General features: G+C 41.2%; 1 protein-coding gene across 2 annotated transcripts in view; it reads left to right on the plus strand.

Annotated features, from left to right (window-relative positions):
* The window catches only part of SSH1 (slingshot protein phosphatase 1), a 1317746-nt gene that overhangs the window by 781691 nt on the left and 516997 nt on the right, over nucleotides 1-19058 (plus strand). The gene's annotated exons all lie outside the window — the stretch shown is intronic.

Below are 19058 nucleotides of genomic sequence, written 5' to 3' on the forward strand. Positions count from 1 at the left end.
TTGCCCTTCTGAGCTGGGAATTTCTGGTTAAAGGATTATTGTGGCTGCTTATTTGAACTGTTTATTTCTGAAATTGGTGCGCCTTGTTTGCTGTAGCATAGACTAGATTCAGGCATGCTGAATCTAGCTTTGTTTGTATAACTTGAGCACTAATCCAGGCGATCTTTTTTGGAGAAGGTTCCCCTGCACCTTGGTGGCAGGAGTGTGCAGTTAGAACTTGTCTGATTGAAGACTGCTGGAACAGGGCTCAGTTCTGAGTCTTTTTACTGGTTAATTGGGTAATTTGTTTAAATCAGTTTGCTCGTTTTCTATTATATAAGAAAATTGCACTTATTCATCTGCTTTTACTATATTTGTGTTTTTTCCTAATTTATTGCATTTATTCTGCTGCATTTATTACTGCTTGTTAGGAGCCTGATCAAATTGTAACTGTTATTCTAAGCCTTTGGTTGAAGCACTTGGGCTTCAGACCAGTTGTTTTACATTAAGGTTTGTGGTCTGCACTGTTGTGGAAGGACAGGTAGCTTACATCCTTCTAAGTTGGGAGTTGCTGATTGAAGGCTTAGTGTCTGTTATTCTAAGAGTGTATTATTTCTGGTTTAAGCACTTGGGCTTATGGCCAGTTATTTTACATTAAGAAGATGTGGTCTCCACTGTTGTGTGAGGAGAAGGTAGATTCTGCCCTTCTGAGCTGGGAGTTTCTGGTTAAAGGCTTATTGTGCCTGCTTATTTAAACTGTTTTTTCTGAAATTGGTATGCCTTGTTTGCAGTAGCATAGACTAAATTCAGACCCGCTGAATCTAGCTTTGTTTGTATAACTTGAGCACTAATCCAGACCATCTTTTTTGGAAAAGGTTCCCTAATGGCAGGAGTGTGCAGTTAGAACTTGTCTGATCGAAGACTGCTGGAACAGAGCTCAGTTTTTAGCTTTTTATTGGTTAATTTGTTTAAATCAGTTTGCTCATTTCCTACTGTTATATAAAAAAAAATACACTTTATGCATCGCCACTTAGCTAGGGTTAAACTATTTCTGGCGCCATAAAGTCTGCTCTTCAAATGTTCCCTTAATAATGGGCGATTTCAACTACATCACCATTAACTGGGAAAACTACTCGTGTACCAACTCTTTGCTCAACATTTTCTGGAATTCATAAATTCCAACGCCTTGGAACAACTTATCCATACCCCACCAGGGGCAGCAATATCCTAGACCTCATCATTACCAACATGGGCGACTGGTGTTCCACACCAGAGGTCAGTTCCTTGTTGGTCAGATCCGACCACAAGCTAATCAGACTAGACAGCCACATCCCGCCCCCACTCCCCATTAGGGAAACCACCGTAAAAAATTTCTCCAAAGCCAAATTTACGCTTCTTAAGACAGAAGTGGCAAACTTCACAACAGCCATGCAGACGGACAGTAGAGGTATGACTGCTGAATTCTACACAAATGCACTTTATAAGCACTTACACGAGTGCATGGATCGTGCTATCCCTAACCGAACCAAGGTGCTATCCTCCAAAAAAAAGGAAGCCAATCTGGTGGTCCCCTGCCATAAACAAAACTCTACAACAGAAGAAAGACACTGGTGAAAAAAGAGTAAAATCCCATGACTGGAAGAACTCCCTGATCAGCCTCAGTAAGAAGCTGAGATCCCTCATAAAATGCTCCAAAGCTAGTTATGAAAATAAAATCGCCACTGATTCTAAAGACAACCACATTGCATTCTATAGCTATGTCAAGAATCTCAATGGCAACACTCAGATCTGCTCTGAGTTATAGCACAATGGCACTAAATATACAGAACCAACTGATATTGCCAATATATTGGCAGATAGGTTCGGTGCTAACTTTACCCCCCTCACCCCCTAAAGGGCCCATCTCTATACCAGAAGAATGCAAAGTTCCTGTAATCACGGCTGCACAGGTAAAAAAAGCACACTCTCCAAAGCCAAGAACACAGCATCCATGGGACCTGACAACATCTACATGAACTACAGAATGAGCTGGCACTCCACCTAAGCACCATGTTCAATCATAACCTCACCTCAGGCTTTGTGCCCAATGAATGGCGCACAGCGACGGTTATCCCACTCCACAAAGTGGGAGCCACCACGGACCCTGGGAACTACCGCCTCATTAGCCTAATGAGCCTGGCCTACCAGGCCATGGAACGTATCATCATGGAACTTATAAACAGACATTGGTAATCTCGAAACTCTGGATCCCACCCAGTTTGGGTTTGTAAAAGGCAGATCATGTCTTCTAAACCTGATTGACTTCTTTGAAGCAGTCATCAAAACTGTAGACGAAGGTAAGGTGGTTCACACTGCCTGTCTAGACCTCGCCAATGCTTTCTACACCACCCCTTCACTCTGGAATTATAGATAAACTCACTAAACTAGGTATAAATCTCTGTCACAAGATCGGTTGTCAACTGGCTGACTGATAGAACCCACACCGTGAAAGTAGCAGACTCCAAATCCAACTTCAGACCAGTGACAAGTGGAGTACCGCAGGGTTCAGTCCTGGGTCCTCTCCTGTTTGGTATCTACTTTTCTGAAGTACAGGCTAACACAGAAGGTCTTTGGCTAACAAAGTTTGCAGATGTCTGCAAACTAGGAGCCATAATTGAAACTCCTAACGATGTGGACATCCTACAAAAAGGCCTCACTGAGACAGATGCCTGGTGTCAAAGCCATGGCCTCAGGCTCAATGCCAAAAAGTGCATTGTCATCCCCTTTGGTAAAAACTCTGTACCCATGAGCTACCACATAGGTGGTAGTCTACTTAACACCGAAAGTGTAATAAGAGACCTTGGGACACAGGTGGACAATAGTCTCTCCTTTGATAATCACATCTTCACAGTAGTCAGGAAATCCTCCTACGTGCACACCTCATCACAAAAGGTTTCTCATCCAGGAAAAAAGAGGTCATTGTTCCCCTGTACTCGTCACTCATTAAACCCATTATAGAGTATAATGCCCCTTTTAGTATGTACCTCACAAGACATCTACAACAACTGTAAAGGCCGCAGAAATACCTCACAAAGAGGATTACTGGCCTCAAACAGATGCCCTACGCAGACCGTTTCAAAAAAACTACAGCTTTACTCCGTCGCATATTGCCTACTCAGGGGCGATCTCTGCTTAACATACAAAGCTATGTCAAACCCAGAGCTGTTGGGCATGCTCCACTTAAAGAAATCCCATATAAATATATATATATTTAGTATCCAACCTTGTTGTGTTATTGGTTGGCTTTGGTCGTTTGTGTTGGTGTTTTTTGGCTGTGAATTGGTTGGTTTCAAGCCATTCTTGCTTCTTGTCCTTCTTGGTTCTTCCTACTTAACACTAAAAGCCTGAACTAACTTCCAGTGACAGGGGTTAGGCTTCCCTGATGGGAGGAGCTTAGTTGATCTCCATCACAGGGGTTCAGTAAAGGGGATTATGAGCTCTGGAAGGCTTGCCAGTGTGGGTTTGTGCAGGCCCAGAACCCATATGCTACTGAGGCTGTTGGAAATTCGAACATCTACTGTTACAGGTAAGTAGGACTTGCACATTTGTGCTTTTTATATAGATCAGGCTAAGGAAGTAATAAAAACAATGCATCTGACAGAGAGTGAGCTAGCAAACAGAAACTGGCTTTGCTTCTTATTCTTCTGACTATAGAGAGACCTTGCCAGTGAAACATTTCCATTGTTTCAAAGACCTGACTAGAAGAAGCAAAAGTACCTTGAACTTGGACCGGAGACTGGTACTGTTAATTGGAGATGATCAGGAAAGAAAACCAGCAAACATGAGGGAGGTGAATGAATGAGAGACTATAAAGCATAAGTTCCATTTTATGTAAGAACAGTTATGTGAACTATGGCTTTTCAAGAAATGTCTGAGACTGTAATTTTATTGACTATGAAAGTGGTGGGTGAACTGTAAAGTATGTACCCTTTATGCCATTTAATGTTTAGAAAGACTCTAAAGAGAATGAAGAAATAAGTGTAAGCAGTTTTCTGTTCGTACTAATACCAATATTCAGTTCTAGGACCCATGTTGTTTAATCTGTTTTCTTTTCCATTTATTCCAATTACATCTGAAGTATGGATTTCGAAACACACAGATGTCATTAAAATTGATTTTACAGTTGCTCATCCAGATGACGTGGTTCACTTTCATGAATACCTGAGTGAGGTGTAGTCATGCTTTAATCAAAATGGAATGAGCATTAACAAGGATAAGTGTGCTATCCTCTACTTTGGGAGATCTAAGATAGAAACAAAGGTAAATTTAGATTAGTCTGTTAGAATACAAGGACTTGGGAATGGTGATTGGTAATAAATTTAAATGTAGAATGAATGCTCAGAAAGTTAAAGCTACAGCATTGAAAGTGTCTGGCTTAATTTTTAAGAACTTCTCCTTGGGTAATAGAGAATTTCTTGTGAGGATGTTTACATCTTATGTTTGCCCTTTTATTGAGTACAGCATGTTGTTTGTATACATAAAGGAGACTTGCTCACTTTGGAGCATATACAATGAAAATTTATAAAAAGAATTGATGGGTGCAGAGACTTGCTGTACAAATCAAGGTTAGAGAGTTTGGGACTTATACTAACAGAGATACCGAAGGGAAAAAAAATTGTGTTTGGCATATCATGGGTTATATAATGAAGAATATCACATTTTACTAAATCTCGAACTGTTAATTTCAAATAAGGCTACTCAAGGACTGGGTTATACCTATAAAATGGAAGAATGTAAGATGACCGTAACCGCAGACTATTTAACTCAATCAGTGTTTCACCTGTGGAATTGAGTTTCACTTGATATTAGTTAGTCCTACTCTTTAGAGGTTTTTAAGATGAAATTAGACTATTGGATAGGTCCAAAGGTATACCAAATTATTATGGAGTGTGTGATTTGATTGGCCTTGGCTCTTAATGGCTATAAATGAACTACTGAATATTTGTATAAAAAATTAATCCAATCCAAACTACACATCATACCCCCAAAATCTCCTCCCACAGTTCACCCATTATAGTAAGCCTACCTTTCAGAGTTTACTGCCAAACACAACTTATCCTGATAAAGTACTAAACAGTTAACCTAAACCATAATCTCTTACTCAAATTAACTTCACAACTTAACTCACCCCCTACCTCTACTCTAATAACCAATATCATGACCCTCAAATCTCTATCCCTACTTACTCAAGTAATACTTCTAATTACCTTAACTTACCTAAATTATATCACCTAACCTACTAATGCAAACCCCCCCCCCCATTTCACACCACTACCCCATCCTCTACAAGGTACACATCTATTGTTACTCGCATATCTCCCAGTCTCTACTCCCTCAACACTAGCATGCTCTTCCCCTATACACTCCTACCTAACTCTAAAAACACTGTTCCCAACTACACTAGTCTAATGTCCACAAAACTGTCTACCTGTATACTACACCCCAAACAAACCAGATACCTAATCCATCATCTTATCTCTCTCCTTCTCTCTGGGGACATCCACCCAAACACAGGCCCCCCCTCTACCACACTGCATCCAACCCCCGCAAGCAAGAGGCAAACCCTTCTACTTCTCAGCTCTAAATGCTCAGAGCCTATGTAACAAAATTCCAAACCTTCATGCCTGGCATCTACATAACCAGCCTGATATGTTCTCCATCTCGGAAACCTGGCTTAAGCCCCACATACAAGATTCTGAAATAACTTCTCCCAACTACCACATGTTAAGGAATGACAGAACACAAAAAATGGAAGGTGGTGTAGCACTCCTTTACTCAGCATCCCTCTTAGTCACCCCATATACCAACCCTTTCCCAAATATGGCAAGGCAGAAATAATACCAGCCCTATTCCACCTAAACAAGCATCAACTCATATTTGTTCTCTCCCTCTATATTTCCCCTGACGATAATATCTCATCCCTTGAAGATATTCTCTCCTGGGTTTCTACCAACATTACTCATGAAACCATAATCCTGGGGGACATGAAGATAAACTGGGCCACAATCCAATCTCCCACTAACTCACTCAGTATTAACTTATATAATGTTACACAACTAATCAATTCCACTACCAGGCCTTCCAAGAACTCCATCACTGGAACTACAATAGACTGGATTCTAGTATCCCATCCTCACTATATCTCTGATAGTAGTATTCTTCCAGACCCACTAGCTGACCATTTCCCCACTTCTGCCCACCGTCTCCCCTTTTCTATACAACTAACTCACCTATATTTCCACTCGTTGCCTAAAGGACTTCAATGCTGAAACCTTCTCAAATGCACTAAAAAGCACAAACTTGAGCCCAATAAAATTCTTTCCCTAGATAATGCACTGTCCTACTTTAACTCTACTTTCACAAACCTGCTCAACTCCTTTGCCCCTCTAAAAACAAAATGTATAAAAAGTAACCCTGTACCTTGGTTAACCAAAAACACCTTGGATATTATGCGACTCCGTGACAAAGCCTGGACACGTTACCATAAAAATAGGGTCTATATCAGTCCGTTGAAACGGCTGATGATCGAACACCAGATGTTCGAACTGTGAAGTTCTAACATTGATTATCATGAGGCCGCTGAACACCAAATTCTTTCCCAGGCAAAGAATTTGGTGGGCCGTGTCTGTGGCTTCGTGATTATCAGGACTGTGGTGGGAAGTTACGGGTCGGGTTCAGGTAAGTGTGTGGATGTTAGGGTTAGGGTAGTTAGGGTTAGGGCGCGGGTGTGGTGGGTGTACGATAGTGACAGACTTTAGGGTTAGGCGGGATAGGTGAGTTAGGGTTGGGGTGCGGGTCAGGTGAGTGTGCGATAGTTATGGACCTTAATGTTAGGTTTTGGGGTAAGGTAAGTGGATAGATAGTAGTGTACATACAGTTTAGTGTAGGGTTAGATGTAGGGATTTTATGTGTTTGTGTGTGGATTGCTGTTTTTTTGGTGTGCTTGTGTTGTGTGTGTGTTTCTTGGAACAGCGATTTTTTTTTTTTTTTTCCCTGGGAAAAAAATCCCTATTCAAAGACTTCAATGTTTTGGTACTTCGTGGTTAGAAGTTCGAACATATGGTGTTCAAGCTTCAGCCATTTCGGTGAACTGATAAAGACTCTAAAAATAAACCCACTGTCACCCTAAATGAATACAAAACACTATGAAATAAAGTCAAAAAACCTATTACCTTAGACCGCAAAGCCTATTTCTCCACTCTCCAAACCAACCACCCCACCAATCCCAAACTATTTTGGAAAGGAATCTCATCTCTCCTCAAACCGGGAAAAAAAGAAAACCCTTGCCCCAACCCAGATGCCTCTGACATGGACTTGGCCACCCAATTTAACTCTTTCTTCAAAGAGTCCATAAGCAAGCTAACATCATCCTTCACCAACACCTCTACAACCCCTCCTCAGCGTGCTCCCATCCCTTCCTCCCCTTGCATCCCTTGCCCCCAACCTCCACCTTTCTCTCTCAATCCCATCTCTATATCCACCACAAAAAAACTTCTCCTAAAATTAAAACCTGGTTCCTATGCCACTGATGAAATTCCCTCCTACCTCCTAAAAGTAGCCACAGATGCCGTTGCTCTCCCTATCAGCTTACAAATTAATCGGTCTATCTCAGAAAGCCAGGTCCCCCAACTCTGGAAGAAGGCCTTTATTATTCCTCTCCATAAAGGTGACAATAATAGTGACATCCCAAACTTTCACCCTATCGCCACCCTATCCCCTATTTCTAAGCTACTTGAAAAGTGTGTACACCAACAACTCTTAACCTACCTCATCAATAATCAGCTTCTTACCCCCACACAACATGGCTTTAGACCAGGTCCTCTTCTTCCTTAGAAACAATCAACAAAGCCCGTGACTCTGGCCACTTTGTATCCACTCTTTTCCTCGACCTCTCTAAGGCATTTGACACTATTTCCCAAAACCTCCTTCTTACCAAACTCTCTATACTTAACCTATCCCCTTCCTCTACCCAGTGGTTTTCAAGCTGTCTCACAAATAGGCAACAAGCAGTTAAATGGAAAAAACTACCTCACCCTTCCTTAATACATCCACAGGCATCCCCCAAGGTTCTATTCTAGGCCCCCCTACTATTCAACATATTCATAAATGATTTCTTCCAAGCCATTCCTAACTCTAGTCTCATCCAATATGCCAATGATTCTACTGTAATCTGTTCCTCCCCTACCATCACAACTCTAAACAATCTAACACAAGCCGCCTTCTCTTCCACTGAACAGTGGATGCTCGACAACCATCTAGCCCTTAATGCAACCAAAACAAAACTTATGTTACTCAATGCATCCAAAACCTTTTCCCTAGACAAACAATCCTTCAGAATTTCCAGCAATAATAATACCCCCCTAGAACTAGTCTCCGATACACAATTACTAAGAATTATCATTGACAATCAGCTAAAATTTGATAAGCATCTACAAGCAAATATAAAAAAAAACATAAAAAAATTAGGTATGCTTTACCACCACAGTCATTTTATCTCTCTCACCACCAGGATTACATTAGCTAATGCATACCTCATCCCTTCCCTTTATATGGTGCATCTATCCTAACAAGTCTACAATCTTCCCTCAAAACAAAACTCTCATATTGTTATAAGAAAATATCCACATTTTTGGCAGGTCATAGAGACTCTTCTCACCACTGTAATTCCCTTCAACTAAGTTGGCTTGAATTACCAAACTTCCTCACAATATACTCAGCTCATCCAAGCACACAAACTGATTCATAACCCATCTGTCTGCCCCTCCCTAGCAAATACCTTTGAAATGCATAATCCAGATAGACTCCTAAGATCCAATTCCCAAAACTTAATTAAATTGCATAAACCAACACATCCTGCTGGGGATCATTTGATGTCCTTCTCTCTTGCATGCCCTGGAACTCTCTCCCTTCTCCCATCTGCACCACCAGCAGTCTCTCCTTGTTTAAAACCTCACTGCACTTGCACCTTACTTCACAGTGGAAATGTTCTTGCTCTCATCCTACCTAATTCTATCACACTTTCTTCCTAACTTTCCAAACTTTGTTGCCTGTCGCTACCTCCTAAAGTTTTACATCCTTACCTCATTGTAATCCCCCCCCAAAAAAAAAACGCTAATTACTGAATTAACCTGATGTAATTTTCCTAATGAAAATCTTTTATTTCTGTATTATGTAACATCTATTTAAATTGTGCAATATGGGTTTTTACTATACAAAATATGTATTTAACATTTAATTGAAATATATATTATGGATTTGTGCTCTTTCTGTACTATGTATTTGCATTTCTTTGGAGCTTTTCTCCCCAAGACTCCATTGAAAATGGGCTCCTTGTAGCCCAATGGACCATCCTGGAAAACAAACTGCAAATAAATAAAATAAATAATGATGTAAATTACATGTTATATTGCAAAGCAGTTTTGTATAGTGTGCAGTCAGGGTTCTTTAAATGTGAGGTGGGGGAGTCTCATCTGTGACTGCTGTGTATGTATGTATGTATATATATATATATATATATATATATATATATATATATATATATATATATATATATATATATCTATATATATATATCTATATATATATATATATATATATATATATATATATATATAGATATATATATAGATATATAGATATATATATATATATATATATATATATATATATATATATATATATATATATATATATATATATAGTTGATTGGCCGTTTGGGAAGCGTTTCCGTCTCTTTCAACCTTCTGATTTAAAAGCCTGTGTTTACGCTTGTTTCCTTCCTTTCCTGTTACTAGTCTAGTCCAGGTACATATTTGCTGTATCCAGGACTCTTTGTAAGCTTCTGAGCCCCCTAAAGCCTTTCCATGTTGGAGGGAAGCCTTCTAGCTTATCAGTGGGAGTAGTAAGCATCAGGTAGCCTATCTACCACAAGAGGAGTGGTCCCTGGCCCAGAAATTGTAGCTATTGGCTGCCTGAACAGTTCTTTTCCATCTCTTTCAACTTTCTGGTTTGAAAGCCGCACTTGCACTTGTTTCCCACCTTTCCTGTAACTAGCCTAGTCCAGATACAGAGTTGCTGTATCCAGGACTGTTGGTAAGCTTCTGAGCCCCGCAAGCCTTTCTGTGTTGGAGGAAAGCCTTCTAGCTTATCAGTGGGAGTGGCAAGCACTAGGTAGCCCGTCTACCATGAGAGGAGTGGTTCTTGGCCCAGAAATTGTAGTTTATTGACCATTTGGACAGTTTGTTCGTCTCTTTCAACTTTCTGGTTTAAAAGACCACATCTGCGCTTGTTTCCCATCTTTCCTGTAACTAACCTACTGGGTAGCATTAGAAAGCCTTAAACTGAAACAAGCCTTCTAGCTTAGAAGAGAGACTTTGGAGTGATTAAGTATTAGTTTTCTCTACTTTCTTGCTGTACTTAACTGTTTTCCACCTAAACGCAGATCTTCCAGCATTTATTGTGATTTAAAAGCTTGTTTTTTTCACATATTATACTTAATTGATTGCCTGCACTTTTAAAACAGTTGTTTTTTGTTTAAATAATTTAACTGTTGTAGGCTACACACTAAAGTGCGATAGCCTTTTCTGATCATTTGTAGGCGTTTAAAGCTGTTTTAAGTGCATTTTTTTTACTATTTTTGCCTTATCTTTTCAAAAAAAAACAAAAATAAAAAAAAAAATCCTTGTTTCCCGCCTTTCTAAGCTAGTATAGTCCAGTTTTCAGGCTAGTGCTGAATTCAGGGCTGTGATACTAGTTTCTGAGTTGCCCATACCTTACTAGGATAGAAGGAAGTTTCTCTGTTCACCTGTGAGAGAGGGAAGCTTTGAGCAGCCTATCTGTCTCTAGAGGAGTGGTTCCAGCCCAGAAGTTAGTAGTTTATTGGCCATTTTGGGCTAATTTCTATCTCTTTCGTTTCCCTACTATAAAAAAACATGTTTTTTAGTTTCTTTGCGCCGGGCAGCACCAGTTAGCTACGATTAAAATATTCCCAGCTCCACTATGTCTCCTCTTCAGTTTTTCCCTTGAAACTAGTCTAACTCTCAACCTAAGCACTCAAAAAGCATCCTACAGCCCAGCACTTGCTCAGACCAAATAGCAAGCACTAATATATCCTGACACTTGATTGCCCAGCAGGGCAAGGTTCTTTATTCACCCCTCACCAACCAAGCGACTAAACAGCTCACCCAACTATTCAGGCATGACCAAAGGGCAATTTTAGGTGTACTTTCAGTCCAGCTGGTGAATTGGGGTATCCTGTGGCAATGTTACAACTGCCTCTCCTCCTACCACAAACCACTAACATATGTGAGAGATGCAATTATACAGCCAAACTGGAGGCTAAGCTGTCTCCACCCAAGACTGGAACAGTCAGTCAGGAGGGGAAGGTTAACACTTGCACCACACCTCCAGCCACACAGACCTTCTAAAACAGCACTTGCAAAAAATACATATAAATACACAAACTCATACTCTGAGGCTCTAAATAAAAACCTGCAAAAGCATCAGAGACCTCCAAAGCAGACACCCAAACAACCTGCACCTCCCGTCACAAACCAGACTACACATAAAACACAAAATCAGTGTGCTGTACAATAACAGCCCTTAAGGCGAAATAACATACCTAACACACTAGCAATAGGTGACTCTATGGTCAGGCACACCCGACGTCCCACTCAATAGGGCTGGACAAGCAGAAGGTTACTGTTAGTTGCCTGTCGGTAACCAGAATCCGCCACATAACACAAGCACTCAGGTCACTTCAGAACAAGTACAAATATGGCTCTGTCATTGTACATGTTGGTGTGAATGACCTGAGACGTACCTCCCTGGACTACATGAAAAGAGACATGGAAGAGCTCTCTGATCATGTAGTCCAGGCTGGTATGACCATGACCCTGACCCCGAGTAGCATCCTGCCCTCACCAAGAATGATACCTCAGTATAAAGAAAAAATGATTAATTTCAACAATTGGTTAAGCTTCTGTTGTCATTCAAAGGGGATCCAGCATCTCTCAGCCTGGGACGACATGCTCGACAAGCTGCGTTGCTTCGCAAGAGACTGCTTGCACCTGTCACCCCTAGGCTTTCGAATACTGACCAAGGCTGTTGCGGCCCCCATAGTGCCTTTTTTAGGCAAGGCTCAAAAGTCAAACCCACCTATGTAAACAGCACAATTAACAAAAAACTGAGGGTTATGCTACTCAACACCTGGAGTTTAAATCTCAAAATGCACGCGATCGAAGCACTCCTCAGTATGGAGAACGTTGACATCTGTGCATTGACTGAAACCTGGTTCAAGGCTCCAGAGAGCACCCCAGCACTACCGGGCTACAACTCATACCACACGTTTTGGCCACAGAACATGGACCGAAACACAAAAGGGGAGGTGTAGTATCCATATTCATCAAGGATACCTACACCTCCAGGTTAGTGGCACAGCATGAAACTTCTGAGATCATCCATGTGCAACTAACATCGGGTAAATCTGCAATGCAAATTGTGGCCTGCATGTGCAACTAACATCGGGTAAATCTGCAATGCAAATTGTGGCCTGCTACAGATCACCCTCCATGACCCAGGACCACCACTCCACTTTTCTGGAGGCACTGGAAAACATGAAGGTCCTATCGAACACCCTGATATTGGGCGATTTCAATTACCCTACCATTAACTGGAAAGACTACTAGAGGACAAACTCCCAGGCCCAGCACTTCCTGGAATTCATCAACTCAAACGCCCTGGATCAGCTGGTAAATTCCCCTACCAGAGGTGAAAACATATTGGACCTGGTCATCACCAACATGGGCGACAGGTGTTCCACACCGGAGATCAACCCATCACTGGTTAGATCAGACCATAAACTAAGCACTCTGGATGTCCACCCCCCACCCCCACCCCCAACTAAGGAAACCACAGTAAACAACTTTTCTAAACAAACTTCACCTTACTTAAGACAGAGGTGGCAAGGTTTACAGCCCCCATGCTAAAGGATAACTGCCAAGATGCAGAAACCTTTACAAATGCACTCTATGAGCACCTACAAGGATGCATGGATCGTGCCATCCCTAGCAAAACCAAGACTCACTTCTCTAAGAGAAGGAAACCAGTTTGGTGGACCCCTGCCATAAGCTGGCTGTACAATAGAAGGAGGAAACTAGTTCAGAAAAAAAGCAAATCCCAAGAAGGAAAGACATACTTGATCAGTAGCAGTAAGACACTAAGGTCCCTCGTAAAATCATCCAAGGCTAACTTTGAAAGAAAAATAACCAAGGATTCAAAAGATAACCACAAAGCCTTCTTTAGCTATGTTAAGAATCTAAGTGGCAACTCGCAGATATGCACTGAACTAGTGCCAAATAACACAAAATATACTGAACGTACTGATATTGCCAACATCCTGGCAGATTCAGTGCAAACTTCACCCCCCTCTCACTCCCAAAAGGGCCCACAACAATACCAGAAAAGTGTAGTGTCCCAGAAATCACAGACGCACAGGTGAAAACAGCCCTTTCAAAAGCCAAAAACACAGTGTCAGTGGGGCCAGATGGTGTCCCAGGCTGCTTCTTACACGAACTACAGAATGAACTAACCCCCCCCCCCACCTAAACATGCTGTTCAACCTTGGCATCTCCACAGGCTACGTGCCCATAGAATGGCGCACAGCAACGGTTATTCCTCTCCACAAAGGAGGGGCCACAACTGACCCTGGTAACTATTACCCCATAAGCCTGACTAGCCTGGTCTGCAAGGCTAAGGAGCGCATCATCATGGAACTCATTCGCAAAGACATTGGGAACCTCCAAACACTTGACCTGACCCGGTTCGAATTTAAGAGCATATCATGTCTACTAAATCTGGTTGACTTCTTCGAGACAGTCACCAAGGCTATAGGCGAGGGTGAGGTGGTTCACACAGCCTACCTTGACCTCGCCAAGGCTTTCGACACCATTCCCCACTCGGGTATTACAGAAAAACTCACCAGCCTGAACATAAACCGCTACGTCACGAGATGGGTTGCCAGCTGGCTTAGAGACAGAGCTCACATGGTAAGAATAGCGGGCTCCAGGTCCGACTCTAAACCAGTCACAAGTGGTGTCCCGCAAGGCTCAGTCCAGGGACCCCTACTGTTTGGCATATACGTCTCAGAAGTACAGGCAAACACAGGAGGACTATGGCAAACCAAATTCGCCGATGACTACAAACTGGGAGCCATAATTGACTCTCCGGCTGATACGGACATCCTCAAAAAGGGCCTTACTGAGACGGACACCTGGTGTCAAAGTTATGGCCCCAAGCTAAATGCCAAAAATGCATAGTCATCCCATTTGGGAAAAACAAAACCCCCCCGAATTATCACATAGGTGGCAGCCCCCTTAATACAGAAGAGGTAATAAAAGATCTGGGGACCCAGGTAGATAGTAATCTCTCCTTTGGCAATCATATTGCCAAAGTAGTTAGGAAATCCTTCTGTGTGGCCCATCTAATTACTAAAGGGTTCGCATCTAGAAATAAAGAGGTTATAGTGCCCCTCTACTTGTCACTCATCAGACCCATCATAGAGTACAATACCCCATTTGGGATGTACCTCACAAGACACTTCCAACAGCTGGAAAGACCACAAAAGTACCTCACCAAGACGATTACTGGCCTCAAACATATGTCCTATGCAGCCCAACTGAAAACACTTTGGCTGTACTCAGTGGCATATCGCTTACTCAGAGGTGATCTCTGCCTGACTTACAAAGCCATGTCCAACTCGGAATTGATGGACATGCTCCACCTAAAGAAATCCAAGTCACTGCGAGCCATGCGCTCTAGTGAGCTAGACCTCACCACAACAATAAATAGAACATGCTGGAGGGATAGATTCCCATCACAGAGACTCCCTATGCTTTGGAACAAAATTCCAAACTACATTAGGCAGAGCTCCTCATTAGCACACTTCAAGAAGAAACCTTGACGAGTGGATGGGTAACAGTAAATACACCCCTGGGATCACTTCATTGGCTCTGCTTGACAGAGGATCAGTTAATTAATCAATGGGGCGGCGAAAGCTGACACACTCTGGCACACTCTGGCTAGGCTTATAAATGCCCTCGGGCAGATAGCCTAGTCCCTACCTATGAACCTATATCTACATATATATATATATATATATATATATATATATATATATATATATATATATATATATATATATATATATATATACTAGAAATTAAGAAACTAACAGTGATTAAGATGGATGGAAAGGATGACCGATAATAGAAGGGATAGAAATAAGGTGACATTGCTTATCTGAAAATGTTTAAATGCACACAATTTGAACTGTAAGAAGATTTTTATGTATGCTAAAAAGAAAGAAGTAAGCGAGAAATACATTTGCTGAAATGGAGGGGAAGTAGTGTCTGCTCTGCTAGTGTACAGGCATGGTCTTCAACAATTTTTTTTTTACTTCATTTTGCTTCTAATTTTGCAAAAAATAAATAAATAAATAAAAAATTGCTCCCAGTCTAAGAAAATGGCACATGGACAAACTGAGTTATTTCAGAATCAGGTGGATTCAAAGACAATAAGACATTTTTGCTCAAAAGGTGCACCTTTGAAGCAGTTATGAGATAAGATTAGTGATTTCCTTACTGCTTTTTTATTAAGCCAGTAGTATGAGAGAACAGTAGAACAGGAGGATTGGAATAGGGCTGCACTTGTTTTCTCCACTCAAAATGAGACTCTGAATGCTTTTATTTTTTTGTAATATCTTTTTATTAGTTTTGAATATATTACAAACCAATACACATACAAAACAGAAATGCAACCCTAACATCTACCACATACTATATACCATATAACTATATACAAATCTCATCTATACCCTTATAAGAAATTCTCTAGTGCATCCTTTGCAACATCACAGTAAAATATGATCAAATAATACTTTCCAGAAGTCCTTATGTTCAGGCTGCTGGTTCAATGAATACAAAAGTATTTATGTGCACAAATTTGCTTTCTGGCTACATGCTTGAACCCTTCCCATGATAAGGCCATCCTATTTTTCCAATTTAAAGTGATATAGTACTTTATCAACATAAACAGAGAAACGAGAATATGTATTTGCCCCTTAAAACTCTGAATGCTTTTATGAAAATATTTGAGAAAGATATTTCAGATTATATCCTTCTCCTGATGGTGTTTCATTTTACATTGCATAATAAAATTATTGCATTAGAATTGTATTAGCTTTAGTAAATGGATGTCAGGGTGGATTATAGACTAATTAACTTTAAGGTCTCAGGTAGTTGTGAGAGAGGAACTATTCTGAAATTAAAAGAATACTGGCACTGCACAGGTATTGGTTTGGAGGTTATTTGTGTTGGAAACAATATTAAGTATACTTCCTGTGTCATTTTGAATGAGGGGGCAGGTCTAAGTACAAATGTAATAAAATTAGATGGATGCGTAGTGGTTATCTGTGTAGCATAAAGACTACCTAGTGTGTTTTCCTGTACCTGTACATACTAATGTTCAGCATTTGGCCTGCTACTGCCACATCAGTTATAATGCTTGCGACTTGTCACAAGTCAACATCCATTCATTCAACCTGACTTTAGAACTTTGGATATCCTTAGAACAGAGCTGGTCTCATCCACCCACACAGGATGTCAGTAGGATCATCTTCTTCTTTCATCTTTTTCCTGGCTAGGGGTCACCATAGTGGATCATTTGTCCGCTCATGATTGGCAGTGGAGTTTTACGGTGTTGAGTTGCCAGCCCGGCGCCAACCTTCCATGGAAGGCACACACATGCATGCACACATGCCTAGGTCCAATTTAGAGTATCCAATCGACCCACAGCATGTCTTTGGGATGTGGGAGAAAACCGCAGCACCCAGAGGAAACCCATGTGACCACAGGGAGACATGCAGACTCTGCACAGAAGGCACCCCAGCCGAGGATCGAACCAGAGAACCTCTTGCTGTGAGGCAGCAACGCTAACCGCTGCACCACCGCGGCCACCCATAGGATGTCAATAGGGTGCTTGGTAGAAAAGAGGGAGCAGCCTGCACCATTTTCAGATGATCTTGACCACAAACAGCAGTTAGTAATCTGTTAATTTCATCCAGACAACTGTTGGAGCACTACAAAAAATGCCTACATTTGGACTTTTTTTCTTCCTTTGTTAATATTGCATGCATTTGTACATTGCATTGATTGTTTGGAATTTAGTATTTTCTGATCTGAATTTGAAGATCTTTTCAAAGCTGACGATGTCTGTGGAGAAGGCAAACAGGAAGTGTGCCACCAGGAGACAGAATCTGCCAAAAAATATCCATTTTATATTATTACTGCTTAGATGAGAGGCATCTGATGTCATCTTGTAAACACTTTATTTTCTTTAATAAGAAAACATAATTTCATCAAGCCTATAACCTCTGGCCTTCAAACATGCAAAGCTTAAAGTTTCTGGTTTTAAGGTAAGGGTGTTCATCTGTTTCTTTTAGGAGAGCCATCCTCCAGTGTTTCTGGAAAAACTAAAGCAAAACAATGCAGGAATTTTGGTAAATCTAAGCAATTGATTCTAAAATATTTATAACCAGAAATCTAAAGGTCTTTTAATCCTGTCTATTCTGCAAGGACTTGATGGCATCAGGTCTGGTAATAGTCTTTCCATCCCTGAGCCTGACATCTATATCCTCTTGCTTCTGCAGCTGTCCCTGCCCCTTTGGAAGCATAATGTTGGTAGTTTTGTAGTCTTGCTGGACCTCAGTAGACAGTCTTGTTGTGTCACAGCTGGAGACCATTTCCCAGACATCTGCAGAAGGTCACTCAGTGACACTCGCCCCCCTAGAGAATGTTCTCTCTTGAATGTTCCCCATCCCAGTTTGTCCAGGGATTTGATATTATAGGTAAAATGATATTTACAGTAGTTTGTAATAAGCTCAGCATATTACATCCCCCACACAGAGGGATGAAGCCCTGAATCCACAATCCAGACAGCCTGTGTTTGTTTAGCAGCATGGGTGTTGAAGAGATCAGGACTTAAATAGTGGGAATGAGTGACCAACACTGGCTTACCCATGCTAGGGGGAAGGGTAATGCCTCTAGCTTGCTGTTATGGTGGCATCATGTGGAAGCACTAGGTGTTGCACTTTCTATTCGTGCCTGCAATCACTCACTGCTTTTATTGTGCACCATTGTCAAACAGGTAGCATCTTTCAGAGTTCAAAATATCAACTGTGCAATTTACTCCACAGGAGATGCCAGGCTGCTCTACTGGACTTGAAAGCTGGCCTGCTCCCTACTGCCCAGCTGTCACCAGGGCAGAAATGACTAAGCTCATTGCACAGGAACAGATGGTTTGTAGGACTCTTGCCTATCCCACGATGACTCTTGCCCCTGACTAAGCAAATCATCTGACTGTGTAAAGGTAAGGAAGCCATCAGGTGGGGAGTGTGGAGAATAAAGATTATACAGTCTCTGGTCTTGTATCCTGTGGAACAGACATCCTCCGCCCCTGGTGTCCATCCTTCCCAGAGGAGCATAGGCAATTTACTAAAGAATATAAAACAGCATTGAAAGAGGGTAAGTATTCTGTCTGTCTTTAAGCTGCTGTTTTCTCCTCTGGGGTATTATACAGAATAAGAATCGTTTTCATATGGTTTCTCCCTAAGGATGTCTTTTCTGTGGAGAACTTCACTGTACACTGGGCGCCAATGCTTTACTTACTTGCTATGATGACGGGCTCCTTTCCTTTATGTTAAGCTTTATTATTATTATTATTATTATTATGACTTGCTTTTTTTGTTTTTGTGAAGCAGTCATGAATATTGGGAGAGAATTTAAATGTTTAGTTTCCATGATGACAGTGACCAAAGCAGCAAAGCATATCCTGGAAGTTGTGTATAAAGAATGGAGATTTGATTTGGAATCCCATCTTCTCTGCTTTGGAAACCATCTAACCCTTTTTAAATACTCTGTAGAGATGAACAAGTCTGTGTTTTTTGTGCTGTTAGTCTTCCATCCCACCTCAAAAAATGGGGTTCT

Source organism: Protopterus annectens, chromosome 4.part0, assembly GCF_019279795.1.
Source record: "Protopterus annectens isolate FY-2018-M chromosome 4.part0, PAN1.0, whole genome shotgun sequence".
In the NCBI taxonomy this organism is placed as follows: Eukaryota; Metazoa; Chordata; order Ceratodontiformes; family Protopteridae; genus Protopterus; species Protopterus annectens.